Source organism: Pseudophryne corroboree, chromosome 2 (genome assembly GCF_028390025.1).
Source record: "Pseudophryne corroboree isolate aPseCor3 chromosome 2, aPseCor3.hap2, whole genome shotgun sequence".
Lineage (NCBI taxonomy): Eukaryota > Metazoa > Chordata > Amphibia > Anura > Myobatrachidae > Pseudophryne > Pseudophryne corroboree.
This window is the reverse complement of record NC_086445.1, coordinates 801,470,836-801,492,710: the sequence shown is the minus strand read 5'-3', so window position 1 is coordinate 801,492,710 and position 21,875 is coordinate 801,470,836. Positions and strand designations below refer to the sequence as shown.

General features: G+C 30.6%; 25 non-coding genes across 25 annotated transcripts; all 25 read left to right on the top strand.

Annotated features, from left to right (window-relative positions):
* Nucleotides 1-517: 517 nt before the first annotated feature.
* LOC135053254 (small nucleolar RNA U3) lies at nt 518-730 on the top strand. Its single transcript, XR_010242629.1, has one exon. It is a non-coding gene; the product is annotated as a small nucleolar RNA U3 (small nucleolar RNA).
* A 653-nt stretch (nt 731-1,383) lies between these two features.
* LOC135053336 (small nucleolar RNA U3) lies at nt 1,384-1,596 on the top strand. Its single transcript, XR_010242702.1, has one exon. It is a non-coding gene; the product is annotated as a small nucleolar RNA U3 (small nucleolar RNA).
* A 655-nt stretch (nt 1,597-2,251) lies between these two features.
* LOC135053359 (small nucleolar RNA U3) lies at nt 2,252-2,464 on the top strand. Its single transcript, XR_010242721.1, has one exon. It is a non-coding gene; the product is annotated as a small nucleolar RNA U3 (small nucleolar RNA).
* A 653-nt stretch (nt 2,465-3,117) lies between these two features.
* On the top strand, nt 3,118-3,330 carry LOC135053175 (small nucleolar RNA U3). Its single transcript, XR_010242560.1, has one exon. It is a non-coding gene; the product is annotated as a small nucleolar RNA U3 (small nucleolar RNA).
* A 653-nt stretch (nt 3,331-3,983) lies between these two features.
* LOC135053471 (small nucleolar RNA U3) lies at nt 3,984-4,196 on the top strand. The gene has a single exon (XR_010242818.1). It is a non-coding gene; the product is annotated as a small nucleolar RNA U3 (small nucleolar RNA).
* Nucleotides 4,197-4,849: 653 nt separating this feature from the next.
* Nucleotides 4,850-5,062, top strand: LOC135053299 (small nucleolar RNA U3). Its single transcript, XR_010242669.1, has one exon. It is a non-coding gene; the product is annotated as a small nucleolar RNA U3 (small nucleolar RNA).
* A 655-nt stretch (nt 5,063-5,717) lies between these two features.
* LOC135053108 (small nucleolar RNA U3) lies at nt 5,718-5,930 on the top strand. The gene has a single exon (XR_010242501.1). It is a non-coding gene; the product is annotated as a small nucleolar RNA U3 (small nucleolar RNA).
* A 653-nt stretch (nt 5,931-6,583) lies between these two features.
* LOC135053253 (small nucleolar RNA U3) lies at nt 6,584-6,796 on the top strand. Its single transcript, XR_010242628.1, has one exon. It is a non-coding gene; the product is annotated as a small nucleolar RNA U3 (small nucleolar RNA).
* A 653-nt stretch (nt 6,797-7,449) lies between these two features.
* LOC135053237 (small nucleolar RNA U3) lies at nt 7,450-7,662 on the top strand. Its single transcript, XR_010242614.1, has one exon. It is a non-coding gene; the product is annotated as a small nucleolar RNA U3 (small nucleolar RNA).
* Nucleotides 7,663-8,317: 655 nt separating this feature from the next.
* On the top strand, nt 8,318-8,530 carry LOC135053358 (small nucleolar RNA U3). The gene has a single exon (XR_010242720.1). It is a non-coding gene; the product is annotated as a small nucleolar RNA U3 (small nucleolar RNA).
* Nucleotides 8,531-9,183: 653 nt separating this feature from the next.
* LOC135053174 (small nucleolar RNA U3) lies at nt 9,184-9,396 on the top strand. The gene has a single exon (XR_010242559.1). It is a non-coding gene; the product is annotated as a small nucleolar RNA U3 (small nucleolar RNA).
* Nucleotides 9,397-10,049: 653 nt separating this feature from the next.
* LOC135053523 (small nucleolar RNA U3) lies at nt 10,050-10,262 on the top strand. Its single transcript, XR_010242862.1, has one exon. It is a non-coding gene; the product is annotated as a small nucleolar RNA U3 (small nucleolar RNA).
* Nucleotides 10,263-10,917: 655 nt separating this feature from the next.
* On the top strand, nt 10,918-11,130 carry LOC135053107 (small nucleolar RNA U3). Its single transcript, XR_010242500.1, has one exon. It is a non-coding gene; the product is annotated as a small nucleolar RNA U3 (small nucleolar RNA).
* A 653-nt stretch (nt 11,131-11,783) lies between these two features.
* LOC135053105 (small nucleolar RNA U3) lies at nt 11,784-11,996 on the top strand. The gene has a single exon (XR_010242499.1). It is a non-coding gene; the product is annotated as a small nucleolar RNA U3 (small nucleolar RNA).
* A 654-nt stretch (nt 11,997-12,650) lies between these two features.
* LOC135053833 (small nucleolar RNA U3) lies at nt 12,651-12,863 on the top strand. The gene has a single exon (XR_010243133.1). It is a non-coding gene; the product is annotated as a small nucleolar RNA U3 (small nucleolar RNA).
* Nucleotides 12,864-13,516: 653 nt separating this feature from the next.
* LOC135053239 (small nucleolar RNA U3) lies at nt 13,517-13,729 on the top strand. The gene has a single exon (XR_010242615.1). It is a non-coding gene; the product is annotated as a small nucleolar RNA U3 (small nucleolar RNA).
* Nucleotides 13,730-14,383: 654 nt separating this feature from the next.
* Nucleotides 14,384-14,596, top strand: LOC135053171 (small nucleolar RNA U3). The gene has a single exon (XR_010242556.1). It is a non-coding gene; the product is annotated as a small nucleolar RNA U3 (small nucleolar RNA).
* A 655-nt stretch (nt 14,597-15,251) lies between these two features.
* On the top strand, nt 15,252-15,464 carry LOC135053084 (small nucleolar RNA U3). Its single transcript, XR_010242480.1, has one exon. It is a non-coding gene; the product is annotated as a small nucleolar RNA U3 (small nucleolar RNA).
* Nucleotides 15,465-16,117: 653 nt separating this feature from the next.
* LOC135053104 (small nucleolar RNA U3) lies at nt 16,118-16,330 on the top strand. The gene has a single exon (XR_010242498.1). It is a non-coding gene; the product is annotated as a small nucleolar RNA U3 (small nucleolar RNA).
* A 653-nt stretch (nt 16,331-16,983) lies between these two features.
* LOC135053405 (small nucleolar RNA U3) lies at nt 16,984-17,196 on the top strand. The gene has a single exon (XR_010242761.1). It is a non-coding gene; the product is annotated as a small nucleolar RNA U3 (small nucleolar RNA).
* Nucleotides 17,197-17,850: 654 nt separating this feature from the next.
* On the top strand, nt 17,851-18,063 carry LOC135053546 (small nucleolar RNA U3). Its single transcript, XR_010242882.1, has one exon. It is a non-coding gene; the product is annotated as a small nucleolar RNA U3 (small nucleolar RNA).
* Nucleotides 18,064-18,716: 653 nt separating this feature from the next.
* On the top strand, nt 18,717-18,929 carry LOC135053220 (small nucleolar RNA U3). The gene has a single exon (XR_010242599.1). It is a non-coding gene; the product is annotated as a small nucleolar RNA U3 (small nucleolar RNA).
* A 657-nt stretch (nt 18,930-19,586) lies between these two features.
* Nucleotides 19,587-19,799, top strand: LOC135053580 (small nucleolar RNA U3). Its single transcript, XR_010242913.1, has one exon. It is a non-coding gene; the product is annotated as a small nucleolar RNA U3 (small nucleolar RNA).
* A 651-nt stretch (nt 19,800-20,450) lies between these two features.
* LOC135053636 (small nucleolar RNA U3) lies at nt 20,451-20,663 on the top strand. The gene has a single exon (XR_010242961.1). It is a non-coding gene; the product is annotated as a small nucleolar RNA U3 (small nucleolar RNA).
* A 654-nt stretch (nt 20,664-21,317) lies between these two features.
* LOC135053790 (small nucleolar RNA U3) lies at nt 21,318-21,535 on the top strand. The gene has a single exon (XR_010243096.1). It is a non-coding gene; the product is annotated as a small nucleolar RNA U3 (small nucleolar RNA).
* Nucleotides 21,536-21,875: the final 340 nt, after the last annotated feature.

Below are 21,875 nucleotides of genomic sequence, written 5' to 3'. Positions count from 1 at the left end.
TGTCTAAGAGTATTATTTTACATTTTAATTTTAACCTTCTTTAAGTGGTTCATGTCAATGAGGACTTGAAAAATGTAAAGTGTGCTTTCCTTAAAAGAACCTTTTGTTTGCAGTGTATTTGTTTAATAATTGTTTAATTCTTTAGCAAATCAGCAATTAATGCAAGCCACTAGTTTATTTCCTATATGCAATATAAGAAATATTGAAGTACCAATGCTATTAGTGCATTGGTTTCATTGTTAAGTGTTCTGTTTAATATTTTGGTTTAAACAAATTTATATATGCAAAAATTATAATATGTTACCTAATACAATCTTAAAATGTGTCTACTCTCACAGAAAATCATTCAGTATATGATAGTGAATGAATTGTAGTCTGAAAATTTGTGGAGAATGTTATGCAACTGAAAATTGGTTGACAATTTCTATATCAAGTTTTATGCATGGGTCCTAAAATGTCAACATGAGTTAAAAGAGGAATTTATATGGCCTATCTAAACCATCAACAAAATGTAGCTAAGATTATACTTTCAGGGATCATTTCTATAGGCAATGATGGGAGAAATGTGCTTGAAAGTGTCCAAACTCGCCAACCACCATGATGAGTTTAAGAGCTCTCTTCTCAGCATGAAGGCAGTTAGCAACTCTGTTTCATGCAGATGTTGTTAGCTTTTGATGACTGTCCTACTTCTTAATAAAGAAGTGGTAGAAGAGGGCTCATTCAGAGTGGCTGATTACACACTTTAAAATCAACTATGGTTATTTAAAACTAAGTTTGTATAATGTTTAATATTCTTGAAAGAATACACATTGATGTTTCGACATTCTTGAATCAGAATGTTTTTTATGATATAGGAATAAAAGCAATGTCTAAGAGTATTATTTTACATTTTAATTGTAACCTTCTTTTAGTGGTTCATGTCAATGAGGACTTGAAAAATGTAAAGTGTGCTTTCCTTAAAAGAACATTTTGTTTGCAGTGTATTTGTTTAATAATTGTTTAATTCTTTAGCAAATCAGCAATTAATGCAAGCCACTAGTTTATTTCCTATATGCAATATAAGAAATTTTGAAGTACCAATGCTGTTAGTGCATTGGTTTCATTGTTAAGTGTTCTGTTAAATATTTTGGCTTAAACAAGTTTATATAAGCAAAAATTATAATATGTTACCTAATACAATCTTAAAATGTGTCTACTCTCACAGAAAATCATTCAGTATATGATAGTGAATGAATTGTAGTTTGAAAATTTGTGGTGAATGTTATGCAACTGAAAATTGGTGGACAATTTCTATATCAAGTTTTATGAATGGGTCCAAAAATGTCACCATGAGTTAAAAGAGGAATTCATATGGCCTATCTAAACCATCAACAAAATGTATTTAAGACTATACTTGCAGGGATCATTTCTATAGGCAATGATGGGAGAAATGTGCTTGAAAGTGTCCAAACTCGCCAACCACCATGATGAGTTTAAGAGCTCTCTTCTCAGCATGAAGGCAGTTAGCAACTCTGTTTCATGCAGATGTTGTTAGCTTTTGATGACTGTCCTACTTCTTAATAAAGAAGTGGTAGAAGAGGGCTCATTCAGAGTGGCTGATTACACACTTTAAAATCAACTATGGTTATTTAAAACTAAGTTTGTATAATGTTTAATATCCTTGAAAGAATACGCATTGATGTTTCAACATTCCTGAATCAGAATGTTTTTTTTATGATATAGGAATAAAAGCAATGTCTAAGAGTATTATTTTACATTTTAATTTTAACCTTTTTTAAGTGGTTCATGTCAATGATGACTTGAAAAATGTAAAGTGTTCTTTCCTTAAAAGAACCTTTTGTTTGCAGTGTATTTGTTTAATAATTGTTTAATTCTTTAGCAAATCAGCAATTAATGCAAGCCACTAGTTTATTTCCTATATGCAATATAAGAAATTTTGAAGTACCAATGCTATTAGTGCATTGGTTTCATTGTTAAGTGTTCTGTTTAATATTTTGGCTTAAACAAGTTTATATATGCAAAAATGATAATATGTTACCTAATACAATCTTAAAATGTGTCTACTCTCACAGAAAATCATTCAGTATATGATAGTGAATGAATTGTAGTCTGAAAATTTGTGGAGAATGTTATGCAACTGAAAATTGGTTGACAATTTCTATATCAAGTTTTATGAATGGGTCCAAAAATGTCACCATGAGTTAAAAGAGGAATTCATATGGCCTATCTAAACCATCAAAAAAATGTATTTAAAACTATACTTGCAGGGATCATTTCTATAGGCAATGATGGGAGAAATGTGCTTGAAAGTGTCCAAATTCGCCAACCACCATGATGAGTTTAAGAGCTCTCTTCTCAGCATGAAGGCAGTTAGCAACTCTGTTTCATGCAGATGTTGTTAGCTTTTGATGACTGTCCTACTTCTTAATAAAGAAGTGGTAGAAGAGGGCTCATTCAGAGTGGCTGATTACACACTTTAAAATCAACTATGGTTATTTAAAACTAAGTTTGTATAATGTTTAATATCTTTGAAAGAATACGCATTGATGTTTCAACATTCCTGAATCAGAATGTTTTTTATGATATAGCAATTAAAGCAATGTCTAAGAGTATTATTTTACATATTAATTGTAACCTTCTTTAAGTGGTTCATGTCAATGAGGACTTGAAAAATGTAAAGTGTGCTTTCCTTAAAAGAACCTTTTGTTTGCAGTGTATTTGTTTAATAATTGTTTAATTCTTTAGCAAATCAGCAATTAATGCAAGCCACTAGTTTATTTCCTATATGCAATATAAGAAATATTGAAGTACCAATGCTATTAGTGCATTGGTTTCATTGTTAAGTGTTCTGTTTAATATTTTGGCTTAAACAAGTTTATATATGCAAAAATGATAATATGTTACCTAATACAATCTTAAAATGTGTCTACTCTCACAGAAAATCATTCAGTATATGATAGTGAATGAATTGTAGTCTGAAAATTTGTGGATAATGTTATGCAACTGAAAATTGGTTGACAATTTCTATATCAAGTTTTATGAATTGGTCCAAAAATGTCACCATGAGTTAAAAGAGGAATTCATATGGCTAATCTAAACCATCAACAAAATGTAATTAAGACTATACTTCCAGGGATCATTTCTATAGGCAATGATGGGAGAAATGTGTTTGAAAGTGTCCAAACTCGCCAACCACCATGATGAGTTTAAGAGCTCTCTTCTCAGCATGAAGGCAGTTAGCAACTCTGTTTCATGCAGATGTTGTTAGCTTTTGATGACTGTCCTACTTCTTAATAAAGAAGTGGTAGAAGAGGGCTCATTCAGAGTGGCTGATTACACACTTTAAAATCAACTATGGTTATTTAAAACTAAGTTTGTATAATGTTTAATATCTTTGAAAGAATACGCATTGATGTTTCAACATTCCTGAATCAGAATGTTTTTTATGATATAGCAATTAAAGCAATGTCTAAGAGTATTATTTTACATATTAATTGTAACCTTCTTTAAGTGGTTCATGTCAATGAGGACTTGAAAAATGTAAAGTGTGCTTTCCTTAAAAGAACCTTTTGTTTGCAGTGTATTTGTTTAATAATTGTTTAATTCTTTAGCAAATCAGCAATTAATGCAAGCCACTAGTTTATTTCCTATATGCAATATAAGAAATTTTGAAGTACCAATGCTGTTAGTGCATTGGTTTCATTGTTAAGTGTTCTGTTAAATATTTTGGCTTAAACAAGTTTATATAAGCAAAAATTATAATATGTTACCTAATACAATCTTAAAATGTGTCTACTCTCACAGAAAATCATTCAGTATATGATAGTGAATGAATTGTAGTCTGAAAATTTGTGGATAATGTTATGCAACTGAAAATTGGTTGACAATTTCTATATCAAGTTTTATGAATGAGTCCAAAAATGTCACCATGAGTTAAAAGAGGAATTCATATGGCTAATCTAAACCATCAACAAACTGTAATTAAGACTATACTTCCAGGGATCATTTCTATAGGCAATGATGGGAGAAATGTGTTTGAAAGTGTCCAAACTCGCCAACCACCATGGTGAGTTTAAGAGCTCTCTTCTCAGCATGAAGGCAGTTAGCAACTCTGTTTCATGCAGATGTTGTTAGCTTTTGATGACTGTCTTACTTCTTAATAAAGAAGTGGTAGAAGAGGGCTCATTCAGAGTGGCTGATTACACACTTTAAAATCAACTATGGTTATTTAAAACTAAGTTTGTATAATGTTTAATATCCTTGAAAGAATACGCATTGATGTTTCAACATTCCTGAATCAGAATGTTTTTTATGATATAGGAATAAAAGCAATGTCTAAGAGTATTATTTTACATTTTAATTTTAACCTTCTTTAAGTGGTTCATGTCAATGAGGACTTGAAAAATGTAAAGTGTGCTTTCCTTAAAAGAACCTTTTGTTTGCAGTGTATTTGTTTAATAATTGTTTAATTCTTCAGCAAATCAGCAATTAATGCAAGCCACTAGTTTATTTCCTATATGCAATATAAGAAATTTTGAAGTACCAATGCTATTAGTGCATTGGTTTCATTGTTAAGTGTTCTGTTTAATATTTTGGTTTAAACAAATTTATATATGCAAAAATTATAATATGTTACCTAATACAATCTTAAAATGTGTCTACTCTCACAGAAAATCATTCAGTATATGATAGTGAATGAATTGTAGTCTGAAAATTTGTGGAGAATGTTATGCAACTGAAAATTGGTTGACAATTTCTATATCAAGTTTTATGCATGGGTCTTAAATTGTCACCATGAGTTAAAAGAGGAATTTATATGGCCTATCTAAACCATCAACCAAATGTAGCTAAAATTATACTTTCAGGGATCATTTCTATAGGCAATGATGGGAGAAATGTGCTTGAAAGTGTCCAAACTCGCCAACCACCATGATGAGTTTAAGAGCTCTCTTCTCAGCATGAAGGCAGTTAGCAACTCTGTTTCATGCAGATGTTGTTAGCTTTTGATGACTGTCCTACTTCTTAATAAAGAAGTGGTAGAAGAGGGCTCATTCAGAGTGGCTGATTACACACTTTAAAATCAACTATGGTTATTTAAAACTAAGTTTGTATAATGTTTAATATCCTTGAAAGAATACGCATTGATATTTCAACATTCCTGAATCAGAATGTTTTTTTTATGATATAGGAATAAAAGCAATGTCTAAGAGTATTATTTTACATTTTAATTGTAACCTTCTTTAAGTGGTTCATGTCAATGAGGACTTGGAAAATGTAAAGTGTGCTTTCCTTAAAAGAACCTTTTGTTTGCAGTGTATTTGTTTAATAATTGTTTAATTCTTTAGCAAATCAGCAATTAATGCAAGCCACTAGTTTATTTCCTATATGCAATATAAGAAATTTTGTAGTAGCAATGCTATTAGTGCATTGGTTTCATTGTTAAGTGTTCTGATTAATATTTTGGCTTAAACAAGTTTATATATGCAAAAAGTATAACATGTTACCTAATACAATCTTAAAATGTGTCTACTCTCACAGAAAATCATTCAGTATATGATAGTGAATGAATTGTAGTCTGAAAATTTGTGGAGAATGTTATGCAACTGAATATTGGTTGACAATTTCTATATCAAGTTTTATGAATGGGTCCAAAAATGTCTCCATGAGTTAAAAGAGGAATTCATATGGCCTATCTAAACCATCAACAAAATGTATTTAAGACTATACTTTCAGGGATCATTTCTATAGGCAATGATGGGAGAAATGTGCTTGAAAGTGTCCAAACTCGCCAACCACCATGATGAGTTTAAGAGCTCTCTTCTCAGCATGAAGGCAGTTAGCAACTCTGTTTCATGCAGATGTTGTTAGCTTTTGATGACTGTCCTACTTCTTAATAAAGAAGTGGTAGAAGAGGGCTCATTCAGAGTGGCTGATTACACACTTTAAAATCAACTATGGTTATTTAAAACTAAGTTTGTATAATGTTTAATATCCTTGAAAGAATACGCATTGATGTTTCAACATTCCTGAATCAGAATGTTTTTTATGATATAGCAATTAAAGCAATGTCTAAGAGTATTATTTTACATTTTAATTTTAACCTTCTTTAAGTGGTTCATGTCAATGAGGACTTGAAAAATGTAAAGTGTGCTTTCCTTAAAAGAACCTTTTGTTTGCAGTGTATTTGTTTAATAATTGTTTAATTCTTTAGCAAATCAGCAATTAATGCAAGCCACTAGTTTATTTCCTATATGCAATATAAGAAATATTGAAGTACCAATGCTATTAGTGCATTGGTTTCATTGTTAAGTGTTCTGTTTAATATTTTGGTTTAAACAAATTTATATATGCAAAAATTATAATATGTTACCTAATACAATCTTAAAATGTGTCTACTCTCACAGAAAATCATTCAGTATATGATAGTGAATGAATTGTAGTCTGAAAATTTGTGGAGAATGTTATGCAACTGAAAATTGGTTGACAATTTCTATATCAAGTTTTATGCATGGGTCCTAAAATGTCAACATGAGTTAAAAGAGGAATTTATATGGCCTATCTAAACCATCAACAAAATGTAGCTAAGATTATACTTTCAGGGATCATTTCTATAGGCAATGATGGGAGAAATGTGCTTGAAAGTGTCCAAACTCGCCAACCACCATGATGAGTTTAAGAGCTCTCTTCTCAGCATGAAGGCAGTTAGCAACTCTGTTTCATGCAGATGTTGTTAGCTTTTGATGACTGTCCTACTTCTTAATAAAGAAGTGGTAGAAGAGGGCTCATTCAGAGTGGCTGATTACACACTTTAAAATCAACTATGGTTATTTAAAACTAAGTTTGTATAATGTTTAATATTCTTGAAAGAATACACATTGATGTTTCGACATTCTTGAATCAGAATGTTTTTTATGATATAGGAATAAAAGCAATGTCTAAGAGTATTATTTTACATTTTAATTGTAACCTTCTTTTAGTGGTTCATGTCAATGAGGACTTGAAAAATGTAAAGTGTGCTTTCCTTAAAAGAACATTTTGTTTGCAGTGTATTTGTTTAATAATTGTTTAATTCTTTAGCAAATCAGCAATTAATGCAAGCCACTAGTTTATTTCCTATATGCAATATAAGAAATTTTGAAGTACCAATGCTGTTAGTGCATTGGTTTCATTGTTAAGTGTTCTGTTAAATATTTTGGCTTAAACAAGTTTATATAAGCAAAAATTATAATATGTTACCTAATACAATCTTAAAATGTGTCTACTCTCACAGAAAATCATTCAGTATATGATAGTGAATGAATTGTAGTTTGAAAATTTGTGGTGAATGTTATGCAACTGAAAATTGGTGGACAATTTCTATATCAAGTTTTATGAATGGGTCCAAAAATGTCACCATGAGTTAAAAGAGGAATTCATATGGCCTATCTAAACCATCAACAAAATGTATTTAAGACTATACTTGCAGGGATCATTTCTATAGGCAATGATGGGAGAAATGTGCTTGAAAGTGTCCAAACTCGCCAACCACCATGATGAGTTTAAGAGCTCTCTTCTCAGCATGAAGGCAGTTAGCAACTCTGTTTCATGCAGATGTTGTTAGCTTTTGATGATTGTCCTACTTCTTAATAAAGAAGTGGTAGAAGAGGGCTCATTCAGAGTGGCTGATTACACACTTTAAAATCAACTATGGTTATTTAAAACTAAGTTTGTATAATGTTTAATATCCTTGAAAGAATACGCATTGATGTTTCAACATTCCTGAATCAGAATGTTTTTTTTATGATATAGGAATAAAAGCAATGTCTAAGAGTATTATTTTACATTTTAATTTTAACCTTTTTTAAGTGGTTCATGTCAATGATGACTTGAAAAATGTAAAGTGTTCTTTCCTTAAAAGAACCTTTTGTTTGCAGTGTATTTGTTTAATAATTGTTTAATTCTTTAGCAAATCAGCAATTAATGCAAGCCACTAGTTTATTTCCTATATGCAATATAAGAAATTTTGAAGTACCAATGCTATTAGTGCATTGGTTTCATTGTTAAGTGTTCTGTTTAATATTTTGGCTTAAACAAGTTTATATATGCAAAAATGATAATATGTTACCTAATACAATCTTAAAATGTGTCTACTCTCACAGAAAATCATTCAGTATATGATAGTGAATGAATTGTAGTCTGAAAATTTGTGGAGAATGTTATGCAACTGAAAATTGGTTGACAATTTCTATATCAAGTTTTATGAATGGGTCCAAAAATGTCACCATGAGTTAAAAGAGGAATTCATATGGCCTATCTAAACCATCAAAAAAATGTATTTAAAACTATACTTGCAGGGATCATTTCTATAGGCAATGATGGGAGAAATGTGCTTGAAAGTGTCCAAATTCGCCAACCACCATGATGAGTTTAAGAGCTCTCTTCTCAGCATGAAGGCAGTTAGCAACTCTGTTTCATGCAGATGTTGTTAGCTTTTGATGACTGTCCTACTTCTTAATAAAGAAGTGGTAGAAGAGGGCTCATTCAGAGTGGCTGATTACACACTTTAAAATCAACTATGGTTATTTAAAACTAAGTTTGTATAATGTTTAATATCTTTGAAAGAATACGCATTGATGTTTCAACATTCCTGAATCAGAATGTTTTTTATGATATAGCAATTAAAGCAATGTCTAAGAGTATTATTTTACATATTAATTGTAACCTTCTTTAAGTGGTTCATGTCAATGAGGACTTGAAAAATGTAAAGTGTGCTTTCCTTAAAAGAACCTTTTGTTTGCAGTGTATTTGTTTAATAATTGTTTAATTCTTTAGCAAATCAGCAATTAATGCAAGCCACTAGTTTATTTCCTATATGCAATATAAGAAATATTGAAGTACCAATGCTATTAGTGCATTGGTTTCATTGTTAAGTGTTCTGTTTAATATTTTGGCTTAAACAAGTTTATATATGCAAAAATGATAATATGTTACCTAATACAATCTTAAAATGTGTCTACTCTCACAGAAAATCATTCAGTATATGATAGTGAATGAATTGTAGTCTGAAAATTTGTGGATAATGTTATGCAACTGAACATTGGTTGACAATTTCTATATCAAGTTTTATGAATTGGTCCAAAAATGTCACCATGAGTTAAAAGAGGAATTCATATGGCTAATCTAAACCATCAACAAAATGTAATTAAGACTATACTTCCAGGGATCATTTCTATAGGCAATGATGGGAGAAATGTGTTTGAAAGTGTCCAAACTCGCCAACCACCATGATGAGTTTAAGAGCTCTCTTCTCAGCATGAAGGCAGTTAGCAACTCTGTTTCATGCAGATGTTGTTAGCTTTTGATGACTGTCCTACTTCTTAATAAAGAAGTGGTAGAAGAGGGCTCATTCAGAGTGGCTGATTACACACTTTAAAATCAACTATGGTTATTTAAAACTAAGTTTGTATAATGTTTAATATCTTTGAAAGAATACGCATTGATGTTTCAACATTCCTGAATCAGAATGTTTTTTATGATATAGGAATAAAAGCAATGTCTAAGAGTATTATTTTACATTTTAATTTTAACTATCTTTAAGTGTTTCATGTCAATGATGACTTGAAAAATGTAAAGTGTGCTTTCCTTAAAAGAACCTTTTGTTTGCAGTGTATTTGTTAAATAATTGTTTAATTCTTTAGCAAATCAGCAATTAATGCAAGCCACTAGTTTATTTCCTATATGCAATATAAGAAATTTTGAAGTACCAATGCTATTAGTGCATTGGTTTCATTGTTAAGTGTTCTGTTTAATATTTTGGTTTAAACAAATTTATATATGCAAAAATTATAATATGTTACCTAATACAATCTTAAAATGTGTCTACTCTCACAGAAAATCATTCAGTATATGATAGTGAATGAATTGTAGTCTGAAAATTTGTGGAGAATGTTATGCAACTGAATATTGGTTGACAATTTCTATATCAAGTTTTATGCATGGGTCCTAAAATGTCACTATGAGTTAAAAGAGGAATTTATATGGCCTATCTAAACCATCAACCAAATGTAGCTAAGATTATACTTTCAGGGATCATTTCTATAGGCAATGATGGGAGAAATGTGCTTGAAAGTGTCCAAACTCGCCAACCACCATGATGAGTTTAAGAGCTCTCTTCTCAGCATGAAGGCAGTTAGCAACTCTGTTTCATGCAGATGTTGTTAGCTTTTGATGACTGTCCTACTTCTTAATAAAGAAGTGGTAGAAGAGGGCTCATTCAGTGTGGCTGATTACACACTTTAAAATCAACTATGGTTATTTAAAACTAAGTTTGTATAATGTTTAATATCCTTGAAAGAATACGCATTGATGTTTCAACATTCCTGAATCAGAATGTTTTTTTTATGATATAGGAATAAAAGCAATGTCTAAGAGTATTATTTTACATTTTAATTGTAACCTTCTTTAAGTGGTTCATGTCAATGAGGACTTGGAAAATGTAAAGTGTGCTTTCCTTAAAAGAACCTTTTGTTTGCAGTGTATTTGTTTAATAATTGTTTAATTCTTTAGCAAATCAGCAATTAATGCAAGCCACTAGTTTATTTCCTATATGCAATATAAGAAATATTGAAGTACCAATGCTATTAGTGCATTGGTTTCATTGTTAAGTGTTCTGTTTAATATTTTGGTTTAAACAAATTTATATATGCAAAAATTATAATATGTTACCTAATACAATCTTAAAATGTGTCTACTCTCACAGAAAATCATTCAGTATATGATAGTGAATGAATTGTAGTCTGAAAATTTGTGGAGAATGTTATGCAACTGAATATTGGTTGACAATTTCTATATCAAGTTTTATGAATGGGTCCAAAAATGTCTCCATGAGTTAAAAGAGGAATTCATATGGCCTATCTAAACCATCAACAAAATGTATTTAAGACTATACTTTCAGGGATCATTTCTATAGGCAATGATGGGAGAAATGTGCTTGAAAGTGTCCAAACTCGCCAACCACCATGATGAGTTTAAGAGCTCTCTTCTCAGCATGAAGGCAGTTAGCAACTCTGTTTCATGCAGATGTTGTTAGCTTTTGATGACTGTCCTACTTCTTAATAAAGAAGTGGTAGAAGAGGGCTCATTCAGAGTGGCTGATTACACACTTTAAAATCAACTATGGTTATTTAAAACTAAGTTTGTATAATGTTTAATATCTTTGAAAGAATACGCATTGATGTTTCAACATTCCTTAATCAGAATGTTTTTTATGATATAGGAATAAAAGCAATGTCTAAGAGTATTATTTTACATTTTAATTTTAACCTTCTTTAAGTGGTTCATGTCAATGATGACTTGAAAAATGTAAAGTGTGCTTTCCTTAAAAGAACCTTTTGTTTGCAGTGTATTTGTTTAATAATTGTTTAATTATTTAGCAAATCAGCAATTAATGCAAGCCACTAGTTTATTTCCTATATGCAATATAGGAAATTTTGAAGTACCAATGCTATTAGTGCATTGGTTTCATTGTTAAGTGTTCTGTTTAATATTTTGGCTTAAACAAGTTTATATATGCAAAAATTATAATATGTTACCTAATACAATCTTAAAATGTGTCTACTCTCACAGAAAATCATTCAGTATATGATAGTGAATGAATTGTAGTCTGAAAATTTGTGGTGAATGTCATGCAACTGAAAATTGGTGGACAATTTCTATATCAAGTTTTATGAATGGGTCCAAAAATGTCACCATGAGTTAAAAGAGGAATTCATATGGCCTATCTAAACCATCAACAAAATGTATTTAAGACTATACTTTCAGGGATCATTTCTATAGGCAATGATGGGAGAAATGTGCTTGAAAGTGTCCAAACTCGCCAACCACCATGATGAGTTTAAGAGCTCTCTTCTCAGCATGAAGGCAGTTAGCAACTCTGTTTCATGCAGATGTTGTTAGCTTTTGATGACTGTCCTACTTCTTAATAAAGAAGTGGTAGAAGAGGGCTCATTCAGAGTGGCTGATTACACACTTTAAAATCAACTATGGTTATTTAAAACTAAGTTTGTATAATGTTTAATATCTTTGAAAGAATACGCATTGATGTTTCAACATTCCTGAATCAGAATGTTTTTTTATGATATAGCAATTAAAGCAATGTCTAAGAGTATTATTTTACATATTAATTGTAACCTTCTTTAAGTGGTTCATGTCAATGAGGACTTGAAAAATGTAAAGTGTGCTTTCCTTAAAAGAACCTTTTGTTTGCAGTGTATTTGTTTAATAATTGTTTAATTCTTTAGCAAATCAGCAATTAATGCAAGCCACTAGTTTATTTCCTATATGCAATATAAGAAATATTGAAGTACCAATGCTATTAGTGCATTGGTTTCATTGTTAAGTGTTCTGTTTAATATTTTGGCTTAAACAAGTTTATATATGCAAAAATTATAATATGTTACCTAATACAATCTTAAAATGTGTCTACTCTCACAGAAAATCATTCAGTATATGATAGTGAATGAATTGTAGTCTGAAAATTTGTGGATAATGTTATGCAACTGAAAATTGGTTGACAATTTCTATATAAAGTTTTATGAATTGGTCCAAAAATGTCACCATGAGTTAAAAGAGGAATTCATATGGCTAATCTAAACCATCAACAAAATGTAATTAAGACTATACTTCCAGGGATCATGTCTATAGGCAATGATGGGAGAAATGTGTTTGAAAGTGTCCAAACTCGCCAACCACCATGATGAGATTAAGAGCTCTCTTCTCAGCATGAAGGCAGTTAGCAACTCTATTTCATGCAGATGTTGTTAGCTTTTGATGACTGTCCTACTTCTTAATAAAGAAGTGGTAGAAGAGGGCTCATTCAGAGTGGCTGATTACACACTTTAAAATCAACTATGGTTATTTAAAACTAAGTTTGTATAATGTTTAATATCCTTGAAAGAATACGCATTGATGTTTCAACATTCCTGAATCAGAATGTTTTTTATGATATAGCAATTAAAGCAATGTCTAAGAGTATTATTTTACATTTTAATTGTAACCTTCTTTAAGTGGTTCATGTCAATGAGGACTTGAAAAATGTAAAGTGTGCTTTCTTTAAAAGAACCTTTTGTTTGCAGTGTATTTGTTTAATAATTGTTTAATTCTTTAGCAAATCAGCAATTAATGCAAGCCACTAGTTTATTTCCTATATGCAATATAAGAAATTTTGAAGTACCAATGCTATTAGTGCATTGGTTTCATTGTTAAGTGTTCTGTTTAATATTTTGGTTTAAACAAATTTATATATGCAAAAATTATAATATGTTACCTAATACAATCTTAAAATGTGTCTACTCTCACAGAAAATCATTCAGTATATGATAGTGAATGAATTGTAGTCTGAAAATTTGTGGAGAATGTTATGCAACTGAATATTGGTTGACAATTTCTATATCAAGTTTTATGCATGGGTCCTAAAATGTCACTATGAGTTAAAAGAGGAATTTATATGGCCTATCTAAACCATCAACCAAATGTAGCTAAGATTATACTTTCAGGGATCATTTCTATAGGCAATGATGGGAGAAATGTGCTTGAAAGTGTCCAAACTCGCCAACCACCATGATGAGTTTAAGAGCTCTCTTCTCAGCATGAAGGCAGTTAGCAACTCTGTTTCATGCAGATGTTGTTAGCTTTTGATGACTGTCCTACTTCTTCATAAAGAAGTGGTAGAAGAGGGCTCATTCAGAGTGGCTGATTACACACTTAAAAATCAACTATGGTTATTTAAAACTAAGTTTGTATAATGTTTAATATCTTTGAAAGAATACGCATTGATGTTTCAACATTCCTGAATCAGAATGTTTTTTTATGATATAGCAATTAAAGCAATGTCTAAGAGTATTATTTTACATATTAATTGTAACCTTCTTTAAGTGGTTCATGTCAATGAGGACTTGAAAAATGTAAAGTGTGCTTTCCTTAAAAGAACCTTTTGTTTGCAGTGTATTTGTTTAATAATTGTTTAATTCTTTAGCAAATCAGCAATTAATGCAAGCCACTAGTTTATTTCCTATATGCAATATAAGAAATTTTGAAGTACCAATGCTATTAGTGCATTGGTTTCATTGTTAAGTGTTCTGTTTAATATTTTGGTTTAAACAAATTTATATATGCAAAAATTATAATATGTTACCTAATACAATCTTAAAATGTGTCTACTCTCACAGAAAATCATTCAGTATATGATAGTGAATGAATTGTAGTCTGAAAATTTGTGGAGAATGTTATGCAACTGAATATTGGTTGACAATTTCTATATCAAGTTTTATGCATGGGTCCTAAAATGTCACTATGAGTTAAAAGAGGAATTTATATGGCCTATCTAAACCATCAACCAAATGTAGCTAAGATTATACTTTCAGGGATCATTTCTATAGGCAATAATGGGAGAAATGTGCTTGAAAGTGTCCAAACTCGCCAACCACCATGATGAGTTTAAGAGCTCTCTTCTCAGCATGAAGGCAGTTAGCAACTCTGTTTCATGCAGATGTTGTTAGCTTTTGATGACTGTCCTACTTCTTAATAAAGAAGTGGTAGAAGAGGGCTCATTCAGAGTGGCTGATTACACACTTTAAAATCAACTATGGTTATTTAAAACTAAGTTTGTATAATGTTTAATATCCTTGAAAGAATACGCATTGATGTTTCAACATTCCTGAATCAGAATGTTTTTTTTATGATATAGGAATAAAAGCAATGTCTAAGAGTATTATTTTACATTTTAATTGTAACGTTCTTTAAGTGGTTCATGTCAATGAGGACTTGGAAAATGTAAAGTGTGCTTTCCTTAAAAGAACATTTTGTTTGCAGTGTATTTGTTTAATAATTGTTTAATTCTTTAGCAAATCAGCAATTAATGCAAGCCACTAGTTTATTTCCTATATGCAATATAAGAAATTTTGAAGTACCAATGCTATTAGTGCATTGGTTTCATTGTTAAGTGTTCTGTTTAATATTTTGGCTTAAACAAGTTTATATATGCAAAAATGATAACATGTTACCTAATACAATCTTAAAATGTGTCTACTCTCACAGAAAATCATTCAGTATATGATAGTGAATGAATTGTAGTCTGAAAATTTGTGAAGAATGTTATGCAACTGAAAATTGGTTGACAATTTCTATATCAAGTTTTATGAATGGGTCCAAAAATGTCACCATGAGTTAAAAGAGGAATTCATATGGCCTATCTAAACCATCAACAAAATGTATTTAAGACTATACTTTCAGGGATCATTTCTATAGGCAATGATGGGAGAAATGTGCTTGAAAGTGTCCAAACTCTCCAACCACCATGATGAGTTTAAGAGCTCTCTTCTCAGCATGAAGGCAGTTAGCAACTCTGTTTCATGCAGATGTTGTTAGCTTTTGATGACTGTCCTACTTCTTAATAAAGAAGTGGTAGAAGAGGGCTCATTCAGAGTGGCTGATTACACACTTTAAAATCAACTATGGTTATTTAAAACTAAGTTTGTATAATGTTTAATATCTTTGAAAGAATACGCATTGATGTTTCAACATTCCTGAATCAGAATGTTTTTTATGATATAGCAATTAAAGCAATGTCTAAGAGTATTATTTTACATATTAATTGTAACCTTCTTTAAGTGGTTCATGTCAATGAGGACTTGAAAAATGTAAAGTGTGCTTTCCTTAAAAGAACATTTTGTTTGCAGTGTATTTGTTTAATAATTGTTTAATTCTTTAGCAAATCAGCAATTAATGCAAGCCACTAGTTTATTTCCTATATGCAATATAAGAAATTTTGTAGTAGCAATGCTATTAGTGCATTGGTTTCATTGTTAAGTGTTCTGATTAATATTTTGGCTTAAACAAGTTTATATATGCAAAAAGTATAACATGTTACCTAATACAATCTTAAAATGTGTCTACTCTCACAGAAAATCATTCAGTATATGATAGTGAATGAATTGTAGTCTGAAAATTTGTGGAGAATGTTATGCAACTGAAAATTGGTTGACAATTTCTATATCAAGTTTTATGAATGGGTCCAAAAATGTCTCCATGAGTTAAAAGAGGAATTCATATGGCCTATCTAAACCATCAACAAAATGTATTTAAGACTATACTTTCAGGGATCATTTCTATAGGCAATGATGGGAGAAATGTGCTTGAAAGTGTCCAAACTCGCCAACCACCATGATGAGTTTAAGAGCTCTCTTCTCAGCATGAAGGCAGTTAGCAACTCTGTTTCATGCAGATGTTGTTAGCTTTTGATGACTGTCCTACTTCTTAATAAAGAAGTGGTAGAAGAGGGCTCATTCAGAGTGGCTGATTACACACTTTAAAATCAACTATGGCTATTTAAAACTAAGTTTGTATAATGTTTAATATCTTTGAAAGAATACGCATTGATGTTTCAACATTCCTGAATCAGAATGTTTTTTATGATATAGCAATTAAAGCAATGTCTAAGAGTATTATTTTACATTTTAATTTTAACCTTCTTTAAGTGGTTCATGTCAATGATGACTTGAAAAATGTAAAGTGTGCTTTCCTTAAAAGAACCTTTTGTTTGCAGTGTATTTGTTTAATAATTGTTTAATTCTTTAGCAAATCAGCAATTAATGCAAGCCACTAGTTTATTTCCTATATGCAATATAAGAAATTTTGAAGTACCAATGCTATTAGTGCATTGGTTTCATTGTTAAGTGTTCTGTTTAATATTTTGGCTTAAACAAGTTTATATATGCAAAAATGATAATATGTTACCTAATACAATCTTAAAATGTGTCTACTCTCACAGAAAATCATTCAGTATATGATAGTGAATGAATTGTAGTCTGAAAATTTGTGGAGAATGTTATGCAACTGAAAATTGGTTGACAATTTCTATATCAAGTTTTATGAATGGGTCCAAAAATGTCACCATGAGTTAAAAGAGGAATTCATATGGCCTATCTAAACCATCAACAAAATGTATTTAAGACTATACTTTCAGGGATCATTTCTATAGGCAATGATGGGAGAAATGTGCTTGAAAGTGTCCAAACTCGCCAACCACCATGGTGAGTTTAAGAGCTCTCTTCTCAGCATGAAGGCAGTTAGCAACTCTGTTTCATGCAGATGTTGTTAGCTTTTGATGACTGTCCTACTTCTTCATAAAGAAGTGGTAGAAGAGGGCTCATTCAGAGTGGCTGATTACACACTTTAAAATCAACTATGGTTATTTAAAACTAAGTTTGTATAATGTTTAATATCTTTGAAAGAATACGCATTGATGTTTCAACATTCCTGAATCAGAATGTTTTTTTATGATATAGCAATTAAAGCAATGTCTAAGAGTATTATTTTACATATTAATTGTAACCTTCTTTAAGTGGTTCATGTCAATGAGGACTTGAAAAATGTAAAGTGTGCTTTCCTTAAAAGAACCTTTTGTTTGCAGTGTATTTGTTTAATAATTGTTTAATTCTTTAGCAAATCAGCAATTAATGCAAGCCACTAGTTTATTTCCTATATGCAATATAAGAAATATTGAAGTACCAATGCTATTAGTGCATTGGTTTCATTGTTAAGTGTTCTGTTTAATATTTTGGCTTAAACAAGTTTATATATGCAAAAATTATAATATGTTACCTAATACAATCTTAAAATGTGTCTACTCTCACAGAAAATCATTCAGTATATGATAGTGAATGAATTGTAGTCTGAAAATTTGTGGATAATGTTATGCAACTGAAAATTGGTTGACAATTTCTATATCAAGTTTTATGAATTGGTCCAAAAATGTCACCATGAGTTAAAAGAGGAATTCATATGGCTAATCTAAACCATCAACAAAATGTAATTAAGACTATACTTCCAGGGATCATTTCTATAGGCAATGATGGGAGAAATGTTTTTGAAAGTGTCCAAACTCGCCAACCACCATGATGAGATTAAGAGCTCTCTTCTCAGCATGAAGGCAGTTAGCAACTCTATTTCATGCAGATGTTGTTAGCTTTTGATGACTGTCCTACTTCTTAATAAAGAAGTGGTAGAAGAGGGCTCATTCAGAGTGGCTGATTACACACTTTAAAATCAACTATGGTTATTTAAAACTAAGTTTGTATAATGTTTAATATCCTTGAAAGAATACGCATTGATGTTTCAACATTCCTGAATCAGAATGTTTTTTATGATATAGCAATTAAAGCAATGTCTAAGAGTATTATTTTACATTTTAATTGTAACCTTCTTTAAGTGGTTCATGTCAATGAGGACTTGAAAAATGTAAAGTGTGCTTTCCTTAAAAGAACCTTTTGTTTGCAGTGTATTTGTTTAATAATTGTTTAATTCTTTAGCAAATCAGCAATTAATGCAAGCCACTAGTTTATTTCCTATATGCAATATAAGAAATTTTGAAGTACCAATGCTATTAGTGCATTGGTTTCATTGTTAAGTGTTCTGTTTAATATTTTGGTTTAAACAAATTTATACATGCAAAAATTATAATATGTTACCTAATACAATCTTAAAATGTGTCTACTCTCACAGAAAATCATTCAGTATATGATAGTGAATGAATTGTAGTCTGAAAATTTGTGGAGAATGTTATGCAACTGAATATTGGTTGACAATTTCTATATCAAGTTTTATGCATGGGTCCTAAAATGTCACTATGAGTTAAAAGAGGAATTTATATGGCCTATCTAAACCATCAACAAAATGAATTTAAGACTATACTTTCAGGGATCATTTCTATAGGCAATGATGGGAGAAATGTGTTTGAAAGTGTCCAAACTCGCCAACCACCATGATGAGTTTAAGAGCTCTCTTCTCAGCATGAAGGCAGTTAGCAACTCTGTTTCATGCAGATGTTGTTAGCTTTTGATGACTGTCCAACTTCTTAATAAAGAAGTGGTAGAAGAGGGCTCATTCAGAGTGGCTGATTACACACTTTAAAATCAACTATGGTTATTTAAAACTAAGTTTGTATAATGTTTAATATCCTTGAAAGAATACGCATTGATGTTTCAAAATTCCTGAATCAGAATGTTTTTTTTATGATATAGGAATAAAAGCAATGTCTAAGAGTATTATTTTACATTTTAATTGTAACCTTCTTTAAGTGGTTCATGTCAATGAGGACTTGGAAAATGTAAAGTGTGCTTTCCTTAAAAGAACCTTTTGTTTGCAGTGTATTTGTTTAATAATTGTTTAATTCTTTAGCAAATCAGCAATTAATGCAAGCCACTAGTTTATTTCCTATATGCAATATAAGAAATATTGAAGTACCAATGCTATTAGTGCATTGGTTTCATTGTTAAGTGTTCTGTTTAATATTTTGGCTTAAACAAGTTTATATATGCAAAAATTATGATATATGTTACCTAATACAATCTTAAAATGTGTCTACTCTCACAGAAAATCATTCAGTATATGATAGTGAATGAATTGTAGTCTGAAAATTTGTGGATAATGTTATGCAACTGAAAATTGGTTGACAATTTCTATATCAAGTTTTATGAATTGGTCCAAAAATGTCACCATGAGTTAAAAGAGGAATTCATATGGCTAATCTAAACCATCAACAAAATGTAATTAAGATTATACTTCCAGGGATCGTTTCTATAGGCAATGATGGGAGAAATGTGTTTGAAAGTGTCCAAACTCGCCAACCACCATGATGAGTTTAAGAGCTCTCTTCTCAGCATGAAGGCAGTTAGCAACTCTGTTTCATGCAGATGTTGTTAGCTTTTGATGACTGTCCTACTTCTTAATAAAGAAGTGGTAGAAGAGGGCTCATTCAGAGTGGCTGATTACACACTTTGAAATCAACTATGGTTATTTAAAACTAAGTTTGTATAATGTTTAATTTCTTTGAAAGAATACGCATTGATGTTTCAACATTCCTGAATCAGAATGTTTTTTATGATATAGGAATAAAAGCAATGTCTAAGAGTATTATTTTACATTTTAATTTTAACCTTCTTTAAGTGGTTCATGTCAATGATGACTTGAAAAATGTAAAGTGTGCTTTCCTTAAAAGAACCTTTTGTTTGCAGTGTATTTGTTTAATAATTGTTTAATTCTTTAGCAAATCAGCAATTAATGCAAGCCACTAGTTTATTTCCTATATGCAATATAAGAAATTTTGAAGTACCAATGCTATTAGTGCATTGGTTTCATTGTTAAGTGTTCTGTTTAATATTTTGGCTTAAACAAGTTTATATATGCAAAAATTATAATATGTTACCTAATACAATCTTAAAATGTGTCTACTCTCACAGAAAATCATTCAGTATATGATAGTGAATGAATTGTAGTCTGAAAATTTGTGGAGAATGTTATGTAACTGAAAATTGGTGGACAATTTCTATATCAAGTTTTATGAATGGGTCCAAAAATGTCACCATGAGTTAAAAGAGGAATTCATATGGCCTATCTACCATCAACAAAATGTATTTAAGACTATACTTGCAGGGATCATTTCTATAGGCAATGAGGGGAGAAATGTGCTTGAAAGTGTCCAAACTCGCCAACCACCATGATGAGTTTAAGAGCTCTCTTCTCAGCATGAAGGCAGTTAGCAACTCTGTTTCATGCAGATGTTGTTAGCTTTTGATGACTGTCCTACTTCTTAATAAAGAAGTGGTAGAAGAGGGCTCATTCAGAGTGGCTGATTACACACTTTAAAATCAACTATGGTTATTTAAAAGTAAGTTTGTATAATGTTTAATATCCTTGAAAGAATACGCATTGATGTTTCAACATTCCTAAATCAGAATGTTTTTTTATGATATAGGAATAAAAGCAATGTCTAAGAGTATTATTTTACATTTTAATTGTAACCTTCTTTAAGTGGTTCATGTCAATGAGGACTTGAAAAATGTAAAGTGTGCTTTCCTTAAAAGAACATTTTGTTTGCAGTGTATTTGTTTAATAATTGTTTAATTCTTTAGCAAATCAGCAATTAATGCAAGCCACTAGTTTATTTCCTATATGCAATATAAGAAATTTTGAAGTACCAATGCTATTAGTGCATTGGTTTCATTGTTAAGTGTTCTGTTTAATATTTTGGCTTAAACAAGTTTATATATGCAAAAATGATAACATGTTACCTAATACAATCTTAAAATGTGTCTACTCTCACAGAAAATCATTCAGTATATGATAGTGAATGAATTGTAGTCTGAAAATTTGTGGAGAATGTTATGCAACTGAAAATTGGTTGACAATTTCTATATCAAGTTTTATGAATGGGTCCAAAAATGTCTCCATGAGTTAAAAGAGGAATTCATATGGCCTATCTAAACCATCAACAAAATGTATTTAAGACTATACTTTCAGGGATCATTTCTATAGGTAATGATGGGAGAAATGTGCTTGAAAGTGTCCAAACTCGCCAACCACCATGATGAGTTTAAGAGCTCTCTTCTCAGCATGAAGGCAGTTAGCAACTCTGTTTCATGCAGATGTTGTTACTGTAGCTTTTGATGACTGTCCTACTTCTTAATAAAGAAGTGGTAGAAGAGGGCTCATTCAGAGTGGCTGATTACACACTTTAAAATCAACTATGGTTATTTAAAAGTAAGTTTGTATAATGTTTAATATCCTTGAAAGAATACGCATTGATGTTTCAACATTCCTAAATCAGAATGTTTTTTTTATGATATAGGAATAAAAGCAATGTCTAAGAGTATTATTTTACATTTTAATTGTAACCTTCTTTAAGTGGTTCATGTCAATGAGGACTTGAAAAATGTAAAGTGTGCTTTCCTTAAAAGAACATTTTGTTTGCAGTGTATTTGTTTAATAATTGTTTAATTCTTTAGCAAATCAGCAATTAATGCAAGCCACTAGTTTATTTCCTATATGCAATATAAGAAATT